This window comes from Rhipicephalus microplus, chromosome 2 (assembly GCF_043290135.1).
Source record: "Rhipicephalus microplus isolate Deutch F79 chromosome 2, USDA_Rmic, whole genome shotgun sequence".
Classification (NCBI taxonomy): Eukaryota; Metazoa; Arthropoda; class Arachnida; order Ixodida; family Ixodidae; genus Rhipicephalus; species Rhipicephalus microplus.
Genome location: NC_134701.1, coordinates 269422477 through 269440333, shown reverse-complemented (window position 1 = coordinate 269440333; position 17857 = coordinate 269422477). Strand labels below are relative to the sequence as shown.

At 48.1% G+C, this 17857-nt stretch overlaps 1 protein-coding gene across 2 annotated transcripts in view; it reads left to right on the top strand.

The window, feature by feature from the left end:
• The first annotated feature begins 5174 nt into the window (after nucleotides 1-5174).
• Nucleotides 5175-17857, top strand: part of LOC119169988 (sodium-dependent dopamine transporter-like) — a 121739-nt gene continuing 109056 nt past the window's right edge. For both annotated transcript variants that reach the window (XM_075881390.1, XM_037420997.2), the window contains exon 1: nucleotides 5175-5381. The gene's annotated coding sequence lies outside the window, so the exon portion shown is untranslated. The remainder of the gene's footprint in view (nucleotides 5382-17857) is intronic.

The following is a 17857-nucleotide window of genomic DNA, read 5'->3' as shown; positions in this document are numbered from 1 at the left end:
TAAAATATATATCACAAGCGTGCATACATAGATGAGGTGTGGGTGAGGGTGGCACCCTCCCTCTACTATCTCGACTTTACACTGCGCTTTGATCGTAAGCACGCGAATGAAGCGTCCCCCACCCCCTTCTCAACTGAGAACAATGTGCACTACACCCTGCACATGTGCACTACACTACATGTTCTCCCTAATACTGATTTCAGGTTTGATTCCACGTTATCTTTCCTACGTAGTGCTGCATGCAACTAGCTAAGCCACGTCGTCCGCGTTACGGATTTAAGGTAGCTAGCACGCATCTTCAAACGTCTTTCTTAAATATAAACCGGGATTTTATAAGCCCCCTCCACTATTCCAGTTCGGGACATCCGCAAGCTTATCTGGGCGGCTGCGCGTGAGAGGCAAACGCTTGTCTGGGTACAGCGCCAGGGCGAAGAGCCTTGAACTGGTTCAGCCGACTCTCTACACGCGTCCTGGGAAGAAGACGAGATAGAAACCCTCGCCAGAAAAACACGAATAAAGACAACGAGAGACGTCGTCGCGGGGCGAACTGTTGAAAGGAGGGGCTTGCGCAAAGTTTGAGTACATACACATGAGGCTGACTACACTTCTATGCTTGAGATCTTAATATAAGCACGAGATACGCTGGGACATACATTGTCTGAATAAATTCCGCACATATGCACTGCCTGTTGGGACCTGAGTCCTGTGGGTCTCGTCGTTGGTAGCTGGCTCCCATCGGACTCGTCCCTTATAGCGAGAAGCAATGCTTGTATGGGAAAACAGAGAACAGACGTTTATTTACATTAGAGAGAGGTCAATAAGAAAGTTTAGATATATAGTGGCGTTCTTCGTACATGGCGAGCTCTCCACTCGAAAAAGCACTCCGAATGAGCCGTGGGGGCTCATTATAAAGGGTCTGTCCTCCCCAGATCCCTAGATCGGGGACCGCGTACAGAGGGCACCGTCCAATCACGGACCACACATTACCCGCGAGGGTGACGAGCACGCACGGTCCACGCGAACGTTCAAAACTGAAGCGTGGTCACCGCACGGCCATGTGGCACGAACGCGGCTCCCCCCCCGTCAAGGTGTGTCGCTGGGCGAGGGGTCTGAAGTTGATGACTGCATCCATCGAAAGGGCCGCCGTAAACAAGCTTCAAATGGTGCCGAACGATTCGTTCAATTAGCGGGACGATTCCCGGCCGCCGCCGCCGCCGTCATCTTCCAAAGAAGAAGCTGCACCGGTGGTCTCCCGAACTGCTCACGGCGCCGCGGCGGCAGGACGCCGCACCCTCCGGCCAGGTGGGAACAATACATGGCGGACACAGGCCGCCAACCCGTTTGGCGACTCAAAAGGAACATCAAAAGGAACGCCGATCCATTGTCAGACCTGGCGCCGGTCCTAACATGCCCGAGAAGCCTAAGCAGCCATACGCGACGCTTGCAGCACGCTGCTCGAACTCCGAGGAGCACGCACGTAAATGACACTTAGACATACCGAGGACAAATAAATCTAGATAGGAGCCACAAATTTAACAGAGTTGTACGGTAGGTTCTTTTCTTGAAGCGTGCATAGGGCATGTCACTCTTGTTTTTCCTTCTCTCACAGTACTCATACTTAGCTTTCTTCCCCCAAACGACCAGTTATTAGTTTAGTTTACGCTCGTCCTGTGTATACCCGTGTGTCCTTTTCATGCTTGCTTCTAGGTGCTTGAGCAGCTTGCTTCAACTGTCCACTATGTGCAGTCCACCAGACTCTGCGAGTTGACGTCATCCGTTTTGAGAGAAAAGGACTAGGCAGAGCTACGACCGTTTCCGGGGGTGTGAGGGCCAGTAAATATTTATTGTAGAAACAGTGGAACATGATAACAATAATCCGTGTTTTGTTTGAAGGAAACTGTAAAAACAAAAGTCACATCAATCTTGTTGCTATACATTTACGCAGAGAAAGCTGGGGTGTTGAAGCTAACAATAATAATATCTGGGCCTTACGCCCCAAAACTACGATATGATTATGAGGGACGCCGTAGAGGAGGGCTTCGGAAATGTCGACCATTTAGTGTTCTTTTATCAATGAACCAAAGGACCAAGCAGGATGTCTTACTGGCTATTCCACAATAGGCCATATTCATATTATAAATCAGGTAATAGAGAAATGCGCTGAATACAAACAGCCTCTATGCATAGCTTTCATAGATTACGAAAGGGTGGACTTGCTCGCTGGATTTCGTGCCGACTGGTTGTGCCCTCCGCGATCTCCGACGACAGCGCAGCTCTGGCCGACTGGCTCGCCCTACGCCATCTCCTGACGCCGACAAGAGCTCTCGCCGAGTGGTGCCCCATTCTCGGACTCCTGCGACCATGTCCATCTTTGCTATCTTCTCCTTATTTCCGCATGTGGCTGTCCCTGCACCTCGCTCTCTCCTTCCGCTCTATCTCCATACATTTTAATCCTATCCTTTTAATCCCTCTTTACCCTCATCCCTCTTGAGCTACTGTTGAGGTGTCCTCTCCCTTAGAGACAGTTACAGAGCTCACTTTTCTTCTCTTTTATTACGAAAGGCGTTTGACTCAGTCGAAAAATCAGCAGTAATGCAGTCACAATAAATCAGGGCATCGAAGAACTCTACATAAGCATACTGGAAGACATCTACAGAGGATCCACAGCCACTATAGTCCTCCATAAAGAAAGCGACAGAATCCTAATAAAGAAGGGTGTAAGGAAGGGGACGTGATCTCTTCAATGCTATTCACCGCGTGTTTACAGGAGGTATTCAGAACCCTAGATTGGGAATAGTTAGGGATAAAAGTATATGGAGAATGCCTTAGTAACCTGTGATTCGTTGATGACATTGCCTCGATGAGTAACCTAGGAAACGAATTACAGCTCATTATTACTGAACTGGACACAGAATGCAGAAACGTAGGTCTGAAAATTAATATGCACAAAACTACAGTATTGTGTGACAGTCTCGGCAGAAAACAGCACTATAGGTGGAGAGACGCTGGAAGTTGTAAAGGAATATGTGTACTTAGGACAGGTAGTAATCACGGAGCCGGACCATGAGAGTGGTATAACTTGAAGAATAAGGATAGGGTGGATAACATTCGGCAAGCATTCTCAAATTTTGAATGGTAATCTGCCACTAACCCTCAAGAGGAAGGTATATAACAGCCGCATCTTGCCAGTACTTACGTACGGAGCAGAAACCTGGAGGCTTACAAAGAAGGGTTCAGCTTAAACTGAGGACGGCGCAGCGAGCGATGGAAAGGAAAATGATGGGCGTAACCTTAATAAACAAGAAGAGAGCAGATTGGGTCAATGAACAAACCGGGGTCAAGGATATCATAATTGAAGTCAAGAAAACGAAATAGACATGGGCCGAACACGTAGCACGTAGGCAGGATAACCATTGGTCATTAAGGGTAACTGAGTGGATTCCCAGAAAAGGCAAACGCACAAGGTCGAGACAGAAAGTTAGGTGGGTCGATGAGATTAGAAAGTTTGCGGGTATAACGTGGCAACGGAAAGCACAAGAGATGGTTGATTGGCGGATCATGGGAGGGGCCTTTGCCCTGCAGTGGGTGTAGTCAGGCTGCTGCTGCTGATGATGATACTGCACAGCACACGGGCTTCTAGCGACTCACCTCTACCGAAATGTGACTGCCGTGGGGATTGAACCCGCGACCATCGGGTCACCAGCCTTGCACCGTAACCGCTGATCCGTTGTGGCGGACTGACTGTGGAAGCTGAGCGACTGGCTTGCTCATTGTATTCGCTTCGCCTCCCTCGTTTTGTCACCTGCTGAGTGACGCCAAGGCACCGCTGTATATCTGGAGAATGGTAGCCCTGTGTTCAGCATTCATTAAGTCCACGGTCTTAGCCGTATGCGAGGAGGGAATTCGTCGGGCTGCTAGACTGGTTGATACGAAAACAGCTAATAGTCTGCGGCGCATTAGAGCAACCGGTCAATCCTGCCACAATTAAGCGAGACCTGCCCTCCCAGTGGTCTACTAGATGAACGGAGCTGACAACGATAACCGCGCAGCCACTTTCATTCAAAGCGGCCAAAGTTAACCTTGGCACGGGCTTTTCTCCAACGACATACTCAAGAAAACAAGCGGTGTACCAGGTGATTCTGATATACTGTACCTAATTCTTCATGGCTAAGATTTGCGCTACACTATTTTAAATTCTTGGAGCAGCGTAAGGGGTAGGAATATATTTGCTTTACTTTGTTTTAGCACATGTGTTGCTTTACGAAAATCACGCTGCGTCGAAATTGAAGCAAGCCCCGCATTGATGACTTAGTGTGCACTGTATAAGGTACTACCTAAAATTATTACGTAGCATTAGTCATTCACAGAGAGTGAGGAGGCGTCCATGACTTATTCTTACAGGTATTTTCCCTGTGAACATGACATCTGTATTTATTTCTGATAAACTTCGTTGCTGAAACTGATGCACGTGCGCTAATAACAGATCACCCCCCCCCCCCTCAAAGAAAAACATATAATGCCTCGGAGGTCAATGCTGATGCAGAAACAAACACACGCCCTAGTGAGTGTTGTCTAGCTTTTTAGTACTGCCTTCACTTAGTACTGTAAAAGCACCAACGCGTCAAAACATCAGCTATGATTAAAACTGCGTTAAAGGGGTGCAGAGTGGTCAAGTACACGGATCAGACACCCAGCGAAAAACCCATAAGACACTTGTGCATAAATTAGCATACAGTTCGAATGAATTCGGGGTCTCAAGAATTTGGGTGCAGCGTTTTAAACGAGGGTCAATGCAATCGCGGCGCCTCAGTCGGATCCAGGCAAATTACGATTTTGCGAAACTTGACGGCTCCCATTGTAGCTGGACGTGTTCACGTTATCCCCGTCTCAAAAGGCCTCTTTTACCACGCTCCACGCACTGATCAGATCAATTTTCAATGTAGCGCAGCGCAACCTTAATTTAGTCACTGCAGCCATCTTTCAGCCGTCTGACGCGAAGCACACAGGATTGACTTCAGGTCTTGTTACTGCAACTATTGCCAGAGGGTGTGCGTGTGAGAACGGTCATGCGGCTGTGCTTGCCTCGACGAGCAACGACAGCGGCGTGCCTGCAACCGGATGCCTTCGGCGTCGGAGGGGGTTGCGGGGAGGCGGAGCCTTCGGCGGGGCAAACATGGCGAGCGCCTCGTTGCCGCCAGTTCGGAACGCGCCTCGTGCCCAACCGCTGCTGCTGGCCACCGTGCCGCACCGCTCTCCGCCGCCGCTGCTCGCGCTGCCGAGCGCGCGCCGCCCTGGTGAAAGTGTGGCTACTTTCGGCGAGAAAGGATAACGCACGGGAAATGAACGTCGACGGTTGCTGGCGCTCTTGCTCCTGCACATGAGTGAGTAGAACGTAGTTACATCCCTCCTTCGCTTTTGCCGGTCTCTGTGCGACTGCTTGTCGAGTGTGCTGATCGTTATCTATGCCGCCGAAGTGCGCATGCTAAGGCGTCTCGGTTGTCGGAGCCAGTTTGCTCGATCTGACAGAAGTTTCCAGAGTATCAGCGGGCAGGAGGAAAAGCGAGGCGCAACCCGCTGCCGAATTGTCACTGCGTCGCTACTCGCACATTCCCGAGTCCCGTTCTCGGTTTTACAGCTGCGTGAGCATTGCTCTAGGCGTGTCAGAATTTGGTGAGAGTTGTTTTCCATGTGGACACCCACTGTGGTTGTATAGCTATGTTGCTCTACCGCTATCCCGAAGGTCGAAAGTTCGAGTCACTGCGCGGGAGTCTCGTTTTCGTTGGAGACAAGACTGCTTGAGACCTGTGAACTTGAATGGGTGCACGTTAAAAGAAAAAAACGATAAAACCAAACGAGGTGGTCGGAATTTTCGGAACCCTACACTATTGCGTCTCTCACAATGATACCGTGGTTATATTACGTAAAACCACGATAATCATTATTATTCCATCTAGACAGAAATGACAGCCGTAGGTATGAAACGGGATGCTGCCGGCTGGCAGACACTGGCGCGAAGGGTGCAACTGTATCGTTGCAATATTTTCGTATGAGCCCCCTTTTCCCCCCCACACCTCTTTTTTGTGTGTGAACATCCGTTGACTTCCTTCCAACTCAAGTGTTGCACGATGTGACAGTAACACTGTGTCAAGAAGGAACGGCTGTCAGCCGGTGTCGCCGGTTCCGTAGACGTTGGGGGACCATGTGTACGATTAGTCAGAAACCTGTCGGGCTTCTCCGCGTTATGGAATTGTTGCGCACTTTGAAGTGACGGCAGCGACGGATGTGCTCTGAACCCGCACGATTGGGGGGGGGGGGGAGGCACCCGTCATTTGACGCTGCTACATCGCACATGGAACAGTCAGCCTGTCCCCTTTTTCGTGCAGACCTCCGACTCGGGTTTCTGGGTTCGAGTACCGCTCCGTAACTCCAGTTAAGTCTGGTTGGATTAGGTCGCTTTGAGTCCGGGCTGTTGTGTCACAAAAACACGTGTGGTGTTTACGGCACTGTTTTGCGTCATGGTGAAACCGACAGATAAATCAGGATTACCTTGCCACTATTATCCTTCGTGACGGGGATAGGTAGAGGCTCTGCTCTGATAGAGAATCCCGAATAAGAGTTTTCAGTTTCGAAAACAGCACAGGTGTGCTTGTACAAGCGGATTTGTTGTTAAAGGGAACAGTTGCGTGCGTGTAATTTCGATATTTGTCTCGCTTGCAAAAACCTAAAGGCTTTCATTTGCATAAGATTGTTGGTGGTTGACAATCAGGGTGGCTTTTGACAGAGTAGTGCCGTGCACGAGTAATGTTTCCACATGCACTTGCACTTGGGGGGGGGGGGGGGGGAGCGATATGAAATGTGCTCATTCGAGTGTTCTCGTTAACAGTGAACCACGTTGTATTCGATGTGCTCGAATCGAAAGGTTCAGATTGACGATGCGAAACGGAACGTCTTGGCAACAAAGTTTGGCATCGGCGAGTATCTGGTACTCGACAAGCAATATTTCAAAAAAGCCAACCTGCCAATATTACTTTTCTATTATCACTATAGGTTTCACGATGTTCTCATTTGAACCCGATCACTGCTCCGGTTTAAAACGGGACATTTCACCACGTTTCCATCCGCCTTAAGGAGATTCAGTGATCGTGATGCTGAAGGTATTTTAAACCCTGCCGTACCTAATACCTTGCTAAGCGACATACTGACCCCAAGACCGGTTGACCACCACGTAAATGTAAAGCACGTGACTGGGTCGAGCTGCCACGGAGACGTAGTAATACAAATAAAAAGTGTAGGGTGGGTGAGAATGTCAGCTGTTTTCCAGCGACGCAATGAAGTGGCTACGAGAGAGGAAAATTTCGAGAACCTGGAAAGAATTATAATGCACAAGTTCGGGTGGTCTTTTCCGCCCAACTTATCTGGGATAGGATCGACGCATAAAAGAAAACCTCGTACGGTTTCGCGTGGCGCGAGTCAAGCACTTGATTTCGCAATTTCGCGCTTGCACTCGGAGATCGGATGTTCTCTCGCAATGCAGCGTATGCGAATTGAAGGGCGTCTCGTGATAGCACAGCCTGTTTTGTTCACAACAGTAGTTGAAATGCAGCGCCGGGAGCGCTAGTGTGCATTAACGTACTGAAACTTGGGCGAGCTTGTAAAAAAATAATTTTTGATGAAGTAGCGCAAAACTCGCAGGGTCCCATATGCTAAGACAACTAGAAGGTGAAAGGCTGAAAGCCATCACCTTTTCCTTCCCAGTCGATGTGTTAATTCCTCCCTGTCTTTCTCCGAGAGCTTCCTGTACTTAACGAGGTTCTGCACTGCCTCCAAGATCGGAGGCAATTTGGTTCTGCACGGCCTCCGTGATCAGCCCTCCACTGACCAAACGTTGATATCATGTGATGATGGCGTCATGTGACGTTATCGTTCGTGGGACGTCACGTCATCAGGTCGTCACATTATTAAGCGATCTGTGACTTCACGTTGATGTTATACGGCGACGTCATCACGTGGTGACTGCATTTCTCGTGTTGACGCCGCTGGTCAACTTCTCGCGTTCGATGAGGCATCTATCGTTTTTTCCTTAAAAGACTAGGACAGAAGAAGGAACAGGAAAACCAGATGAGCCCTCGTCCGGTCCTCCTGTTCCTTCTTGTGCTGCTTTTTCTTTCACGCTACTTCCTCAATTAAACGTGTACTGTTAATCAGCACAATACTGGCAAATAATTGAAGTTGAACTGTCCCTTCTTAAGCAGGGGAATTTAGGCGCGAGAGCCTATGCGCAACGCGGAGATCGTTCCATTTCGCGATGAATGGAGGAAACGCGTACCTGAAGCTCAAGAATGCGCCTGTGCTAGGAAACGCCGGGCGATTGGATTACACCGCGCACTGCGGCGGGCTCGCGCTCGTGCAATTCTTTCTACCCGCACACGGCAGAATCGATCGCGCGAAGGCTCCGTAAAAACGGCGAGCGCTAAAAGACTTCCTAGCGCATAGCTCGAATCGGCCTATTCGCCCGCCTTAGTTTCCCTACGTCGTCCAAACACAAATCGCCGATGACATCGCCGTGAGTCACTCGACGCGTGGGAGTTCGACGTCCCTTTGCCTCCTCCTCGCCATCGTCTCCGTGAGTCAAAACTTGACGTTCGAGTCACCAATGCTTGTTTCCTTAACCCTTACCTGTCCAATCATTGTCTTTGACGCATTGAAAGCATTTTCAGTGCAGCCCAGTAGTGAATTCAAGAAACGCTTAAGTAAGAACACGATTTCATTTATATAGCAGCGTTTGCTTAATCGTATATGGACGGCAACAAAGTACGCGGTAAGGCGCTTATTGAAAGTTAAACTTAAAAATTTCAGTGCAACTGTGTTTTGGCGAACAAAATTTATTTTGTTTTTCTTCGTCCTAATGTATAAAACATTGTTGGTGTGTTTGGAAAAAGTGTTTAACAATATAGAGTACTTGGTACTTCACTGTGGGCGAGCATGAAGCCGTCCCGTTCACGAACATGCAACATACACGGAAATTATTGGATGCTATGGAAATTTTCGACGAATTCTGGTGGCCAAAAGTCAGCGTTATATTATTGCATGATGTTTGCATGTGCGTTGCACGGAAGTTATGCGCAAGGTAGCGGCTTATTTGCATGCAATTCCTTGTTCACTAATTTTCATGAAACAGTGTCAACGACTCCAAGTAGGTATAGAGTGCAGTTATGATAATAATCTTCAATCTTCGATTTGCGCGAGGATATGATGATGATGCGTAGTGATCGTCACGCGAACTGATATTTATGTACCGGCTAACAATAGATAACACAATTGCCAAAGAACAACGTCAGAACCACAGGTGGCGTGGCGTCTTACAATTCAGCACATGCGAAAGCGGTCGAAACTGGAATGGAGGGCAGAAACAGAGTGCAAAAGAGCGCTCTTCACACTCTGTCGTCCTTGCTAGCATTGCTCGTTGTTACATGGGTCGAAGTTAACCATCTAGCTCAGCAAGCAGCCATCCTTTACAGTAAAGTTCTCATCGTGTGGTCACTAACTGTCACATTGACTCCTTGCCGCATGATTTACTATTCACTTCTGCTACGGCATGGGAGATGTGGAGGTGAGGGGATTTTTCGTCGCTATGGGTTTGCATCTGAATGTGCGGGCGTGTATTATGAGGCCCGTAGGCTTGCAAAATGGGCGTGCCGTAACTGTAATTGTTGGCGGTGTTTAGCATATTTTTGCTGCGTAATGTGCGCTCAGCCTCACGCGCTCAGGGCCTTCGAAGCGCCTGTACACCTATTCAACATTTCATTTCTTGTTTGCTTGCTCTTTTGCGTTCTGCCACCTTCATATTCCTTTCAATTCAAAACAGGTGGGCACTGTCTCTTTGGTCTTGGTTCCCACAGCCGGCAAACCATACCGTTTCGTCACCGCCATCGAACCATGACACAGCGCTTTCTCAAAGTTTTCATTTCAAAAAGCAGGCGTCGATGAGATTAACGGCACCGGTAAACGTCAACGCGGTGTGCCGTTTTAACGAAGAAACAGCCGAAGAAACGATCCGTCATGGCGGACGCCGTCGTTCTGACGTATCGTCTGACAACTTTGTGAATCAGTCCTTGAAAGACACGCTGGCGGCCGTCGGCCGTTATCAATGTCGCCGCCGCACCATTATTGAAAAAGAAAGCGGAGAGAAAATGCTGTGTCATGATTGGCGCCGGAGCCTATAGCGGCAGACAGGGAAGAGCGTGGAACGGCTGTCTGAAGCATGCCTTACAAGTAGGCCGCTGCCGATCCATCGACTCGATTTGCACGGCTGTTATAACAGCAAATTCTAAATTTCTACAATAAAAATATTCCAGAAAAAAGAAAGCGAGATCCTTATGGGATTTCCTCAATTCCTAGTAGCGTGAGTGCTGTCACGTTACAGAAAGCGTTTATATTGTCACAGGGCATGTTTCTGAGATGGTTATTTGTACTTGAGGCTAATTGGTATTGCGCTAAAAGGACGCGGACGGAGTCTGCGCAAACCTACATGACACTTGATTTTAGTCACCATACATATTTGCCGTTTGTCTATAGTGACAAACAGAACACAATCACACTACATGGAGGAACTGCACTGTTTACTCGCTTTTAGGCCTTCACGCTGAAGCGGCCATCCGTAAAGTTGAACGCTAGAGGCGGGCGTTGACGGACAGTTCACTGACGCCTATGGGGGTTTCGTCAGCACACACTTGTTGGTATAAGGGGCATCCGACGTCGAGGGAAGCTTGATGCTGCATGCGACCGTGAGAAAGGTGGGGGGGGGAGTAGAGGGGCATCTCGTCTTTAAGGACCGGCAACAGCGCCGGCTTGGGGTCACGTCCGCTTACTGGATGACTGAGCTGGCGCCTCGCGGTTTCGAGTTTCACATGTGGTGCGCACGGATCGCGCACTGATGGTGAGAGATTGCTCGGCGCCGTCGCGGAGGCTCCGACCTTCCCCGTAACGAAATGCAGCTGCAACTCTTCTCGCCAACCGATCGCTGCCCCCGAGTGACAGTGTCCTTCGTGTTTTTCTTGTCTATGTGTTGTCGTTTTGTTCTCGCGCTATAACTATCGACAGCTGGGCGTCGCGCGTTTGAAGCGGCTTGGTAACCGTGGCGGCGGAACTATACGGAAGTGGTGACAACGCACGGCTACTGGCCGCTGAAGAGATCATTTCTTCGATGCAGGACAGCGCACACGCATGGCCCCTTGTTAAGTTTCCAGAGGTGCTTTCACCTCTGCATACTCATCCACGTCATCTTCCATCTCTTATCCTCGGGAACTGCAACAAATTGATAATTCGGGCAGTAGCACCCAGAATCAAACGGACGGCAAAACAAGAAGATGGGGCGCAGCATTGTCACCGTCCGCGTCATTGTTTGCAATGCTGCCTCAACAAGGCAGCAGTCCAAGGGAAGATGGAATATTGGGGCGACGAAAAACCATTGAAGCACTAAGTGACACTGGAGGCTACGTTTTGACAAGCGGCTTATACTTGTTGCTGCCTTGAAGAAAACAAACCCGCCTGTCGAAACACTCACTCCAGCGGCATTCCGTGTTCTCGGGATTTTTCATTGCCTTAGTTATGTACTACTAATCACCCCATCAGTTTGTCTTTATTATCGTTCTAAGTACTGACAAGGAGTAACTGACAACCGCAAGCTTGTAGAACGAAGCCACAAGAAAATCAATGCGAATTCCTCAGAAAGGCACAACTTTCTTCCAGCTGAATAAAATGTCGTCCGTGTCCGGGGATCGAACGCAGGACCAACGCCTGTCCCGAGTGGTTGCTCTACAAGTTGAGCTAACTAGGATGCTATCAGTCTGTTTTTGATGTTCTAGAAACTGTTTCAGATTATTACAACTGGGTACAGTGTACAGTTTCTTCCCTACGTACCGATAATCTTAAATACAGGTTAGTTTCTAGCTACTGAGGAATGCGCCTCACTTCAAGACGTCTATAGATTGAGGTGCTCGTAATAAAGGATGGTTTTATTGCGTATTACATTGTAAAGTGGCCTTTACAAAGTGCTTTATACTTCAAGACGTGTCTGTTCAGCAAAAATCCGGGTATTGATATGGCTTAGTAGTCGCGGTTGTCAAATTAATATGGGCCTTGATAACTTCGCTTTATAAACATATTTCTTTGGCTAGTACAACCCGTTTCGGATGGTTGATCTATCTGGTCAGTGACTCGAGCCACACCTGCGGATTGCACGGCGTCTCTGAACATCCAACGGCACCGCTGCGCTTGCCGCGGGTGACTTCATACGTGCGTGCGCAAGTGCCGGGAGCGTTGCGTGTGTTCACACTATATAAACGAACAAACTTCTCAGTGACGAGCATTGAGCTCTGGACTTCAAGTACCGAATTGCCGTGTTCTAACCACGACCTTACTTTGTCTTTTTCGTATCCTCGATTGATACACTCAAACACGCAGAAAAGGCAAACCTCTATGAAGCTGGCATACTGTATAAACCTTTTGTTTATGCCTGTCAATCAATACCACGTGAAAGGTCCTCGTCAGGTGGAATAGAAAGCCTACGAGAACGTGCCACTTGCAAGCAATCACCTTCACACGCCTGGCGCGTTTTCACAATGCTGCCGGAAATTCCGAGTTCAGATAACTCGCCGACAACGATTACTCCCGCAAATTTCATGCGTTCTATTCAACACTTAGTTGGTCACTGAAGATACATGGCTCGCGCGTGCGTTCACTTACTTTGAGGCGCCGTACCGTACGTTCAGTAGGCACCGTTTCCGGACCAGGTGAATCTTCTCAGAAAACGGCGATAACGTCACGAGGCAGGCCTCTTCCGGGATGCGCGCCCCACACCTACGCGAACTGGGACTTCCTGCTGGCCGGCGTGCAATCGAAGATATGCGGCATTCGAACGCGCCGACGGCAGTTAAATGTCGCTCACCGCGGGCAAACTACCACCGATGGCACTGTCTGGCTCGGCATCGCGTAGCGCTTCAATATCTCAGTGGCCCGATCCGATGGCAGCGACTGCGCGGCGCCTGTCTCGTTGCATTCGAGCATGCGATCGTCTATCTGTGCGACGCAGATCGTTTGTTATCTTTGTCTTTCTTTTTCGTATTACGTGAACGATTTTACAAGCGCGCTGGGTTGTCGAACCAATGGAAGGCCGGCCATGCCAGATACAGAGCGTGAGTCAGCATGTTCAGATAACATGCGCGCTCAGGAAGGCAGCCTTCAACGAGCCGCCTTTCACGATCTCGACGCTGTTGGAATAACGTGATGTAGCCCCTCTTCGTGCACCTTAAGAAAATCACAGCATATCCCTGTCTGTCTGTCTGTCTGTCTGTCTGTTTGTCTGTCTGTCTGTCTGTCTGTCTGTCTGTCTGTCTGTCTGTCTGTCCACATGTTCGTCTGTCTGTATGTCTGCCCATCCGTCTGTCCGTCCACCTAGTGAACACACCAAGTATCACCATCTCACATCTTTTCATCATATGTTCAGTATATACACTATTGCCATCCAGCGGAAATTCCAAGGACTAAAACGAGACGTGGCCACTACAACTTCAAACGTTATTCCGAACAAAATGGCGACAAAGGGACAAGGAGACGTTGTCGTCGTTCCGTTCTCGTGCTATATCTACCGTCATGCCGTGCCAACTAGCCCAAACAGCCACACTTCTAAGTTATTTCGAAAACGTTCGAAGAGTGTGTCGCCTTGGGGTAGTCTGTTCCTTTACCAATTGTTGAGGTTTTGATGATAGATATGTGGTGTTTTAAGTCCCAAAACCACCATATGATTATGAGAGACGCCGTAGTAGAGGGCTCCAGAAATTTCGACTACCTGGGGTTTTTTAACGTGCACCCAGATCTGAGCACATGGGCCTACAGCATTTTCGCCTCCATCTAAAATGCAGCCGTCGCAGCCGGGATTCGATCTCGCGACCTGCGGGTCGGCAGCCGAGTACCTTAGTTACTAGATCACCGCGGAAGGGCGATTGTTGAGGTTTGACGTCCGAAAATCGCGATATGATAATGAGTGTAGGGTCCGGAAATTGCGACGAGCTGGCGTTCTGTCACGCTCGAGCACTTAAATAAATGGACAAGAACCTTTAGCACAGTGGGGGCCCCAGTGGGGAGTGGGGCACGACGAAACAGCTGCCCCCCCCCCTCCTAAAATATCCCTCTGCATCCCTTTGTCACCTAGCATTCCGCATTAATTGAAATGTGGCCACCGCGGCTGATATTCAATCTCGTGCCCTTCGTGTCAGCACTCGAGCACTATAACCAATAGGCCAACAGGGCGCTTTATGTTCCGAGGCTTAAGTAGACGTTAACGAACCACAGCATACCTTGCGTTCATGTCTTGGTTCACGTCGTGGTTCACGTGAAAACCCAGAAATTTTAGTGCACAGTTATTTCCATGGGCAACAATTTTAAGCGCCAGCAATGTTATAGTGCAAAACAAAAGCTTTCTGCCGATTTCGCAAAGCATACAGTTGTTCACGTGAGAAATTGCAGCTCAACAGTTTGGTTTGTACACCGCCACGAAGTACAATGTACCATGCACCTTTGTCGTGCCTTAAAACGCGTCATTACGTCATCATATCGCGCGAAAATGAAGTGTGACTCAAGGCGTGACATTAAAAGAACATTATCTCGCGTTGACACATAAGCTCACGCTGAATCGATTGAGCAGAAATGACATGTTATGTCTTGGTGTTGGCGCAGTAGTTTCACACATCTCTACCTTCTGCGAAGAGTCATTAAGCACTGAGGCTATACATATAGTTAGCTAGCTGCAATTGCTGCGCTGTCCATGATGGAAGCCGCAGTTCGCTTCGCAAGAATGCAATCGTTTGACTGGAAGAAATGGGTCGCAAATTTTCCGCGCCTTGCGCACTCACCGAGACGTTGCAAAATGTCAAGGGAATTCGGCAATGCACATCCTTCATACACGAACTTCTTTTTCTTCACGCTTGCTTCGTGTGAGGCTTATGGGTGGTACCGCTTAATGCTAGCACGGAAGGCAGCCTCTTGACACGGAATTTTCGCGTTCGAATCTGCTTTGCAAATCACGACATGCGCTTGCGGTGCTGTCAGCCACCACCTCCTTATTTGGCTACTTTACTCAACTCTGTTCGTGTCAGTTTTTGCTGATGTAAAACAGCAGAATGAAATAATTAATCTGGCGTCCTTTTGGACGGACTGCTCTAGACATTTTACTTTTTCGTGATAGCGTGTACTCACAGAAAAAAAGGCCGTACGAACAATAAAAAAAGAAAGGTCTGATCACCAATAAGGTTTATTCATACACAACAAGGCTTTTGTGTGCACTTCCCAATACATACACATGCAAGAGTCCGAATGACACATATACTCGCATACCACCACCTATGATACCCTATTATAGCTTCCCACACCTCGATATTAAGATGCACGAATTTTCTTTCTGTTCTGGTTTGCGATGGCCGGTTGCATTACCGACCTCTTTGCATATCTGCTTCCCCCCTCCCCACACGTTGTTGATACCTGTCACATTCAAATAATATAGCAATGTTTCGTGCTTTATTTCCCAAAAGGACGATATGATTATGATGGACGGCGTTGTGCAGAGCTCTGGGAAACCTGGTGCTCTGTCACTTGTACTTCATCATCATCAGCCTGACTACGTCCACTGCAGGACAAAGGCCTCTCCCATGCTCCGCCAGTTAACCCGGTCCTGTGCTTGCTGCTGCCAATTTATACCCGCAAACTTCTTAATCTCATCTGCCCACCTAACCTTCTGTCTCCCCCTAACCCGCTTCCCTTCTCTGGGAATCCAGTCAGTTACCCTTAATGACCAGCGGTTATCCTGTCTACGCGCTACATGCCCTGCCCATGTCCATTTCTTCTTCTTGATTTCAGCTATGATATCCTTAACCCCCGTTTGTTCCCTAATCCACTCTGCTCTCTTCTTGTCTCTTAAGGTTACACCTACCATTTTTCTTTCCATTGCTCGCTGCGTCGTCCTCAATTTAAGCTGAACCCTCTTTGTAAGTCTCCAGGTTTCTGCTCCGTAGCTAATTACCGGCAAGATACAGCTGTTATATACCTTCCTCTTGAGGGATAGTGGCAATCTACCTGTCATAATTTGAGAGTGCTTGCCGAATGTGCTCCACCCCATTCTTATTCTTCTAGTTACTTCAATCTCGTGGTTCGGCTCTGCGGTTATTACCTGCCCTAAGTAGACATAGTCTTTTACAACTTCAAGTGCACTATTACCTATCTCGAAGCGCTGCTCCTTGCCGAGGTTGTTGTACAATACTTTTGTTTTCTGCAGATTAATTTTAAGGCCCACCTTTCTGCTCTCCTTGTCTAACTCCGTAATCATGAGTTGCAATTCGTCCCCCGAGTTACTCAGCAATGCAATGTCATCGGCGAAGCGCAGGTTACTAAGGTATTCTCCATTGACTCTTATCCCTAACTGTTCCCATTCTAGACTTCTGAAAACCCCCTGTAAGCACGCGGTAAATAGCATTGGGGAAATTGTGTCCCCCTGCCTTACACCCTTCTTGATTGGTATTCTGTTGCTTTCTTTATGAAGCACTATGGTAGCAGTTGATCCCCTGTAGATTTCTTCCAGAATATTTATATATACTTCATCTACGCCCTGATTCCGCAGTGTTTACACGACGGCTGATATTTCTACTGAATCAAACGCCTTCTCGTAATCTATGAAGGCTATGTATAGTGGTTGGTTATACTCTGAGCATTTCTCTATTACCTGATTGATAGTATGAATGTGGTCAATTGTTGAGTACCCTGTTCTAAATCCTGCTTGTTCCTTTGGTTGATTGAATTCTAATGTTTTCTTTACTCTGTTAGCAATTACGTTTGTAAATAGCTTGTATACTACAGAGAGCAAGCTGATCGGCCTGTAATTCTTCAAGTCCTTGTCATCTCCTTTCTTATGTATTAAGATGATGTTAGCGTTTTTCCAAGACTCTGGTACTCTTCCCGTCAGGAGACACCTCGTAAACAGGGTGGCTAGTTTTTCTAACACAATCTGTCCTCCATCTTTCAGCAGATCTGATGTTACCTGATCCTCACCAGCAGCTTTGCCCCTTTGCATGCTCTCCAAAGCTTTTCTGACTTCTTCTATCATTACTGGTGGGGTGTAATCTGGGTTACTGCTAGTTCTTATAGTATTAAGGTCGTGGTTGTCTCGGCTACTGTACAGATCTCTGTAAAACTCCTCCGCTATTTTAACTATCCTATCCATATTGGTAGTTATTTTGCCTTCTTTGTCCCTTAGTGCATACATCCGACTTTTGCCTATCCAAAGTTTCCTCTTCAATGCTTTGACACTTCCTCCGTTTTTCAGAGCGTGTTCAATTCTCTCCATGTTATACCTTCTTACATCGCATACCTTACGTCTATTAATCAACTTCGAAAGCTCTGCCAGTTCTATGTCTGTTGTACTTGACACTTTCATGATTTGACGCTTCTTAATTAGGCTCTTCGTTTCCTGGAAAAGCTTGCCAGTGTCCTGTCTATATACCCTGCCTCCAACTTCCACTGCAGACTCCGTAATGATACTCGTCAGATTATTATTCATTGTATCTACGCTAAGGTTGGTTTCCTCACTAAGAGCCGAGTACCTGTTCTGCAGCGACACTCTGAATTCCTGTACTTTCCCTCTCAGTGCTAGCTGATTGATTGGCTTCTTGCGTATCAGTTTCTGTCGTTCCTTCTTCAAGTCTAGGCGAATTCGAGACCGTACCATTCTATGGTCACTGCATCGTACCTTGCCAATCACTTCCACATCCTGCACGATTCCAGGGTGTGCACTCATTATAAAGTCTATTTCGTT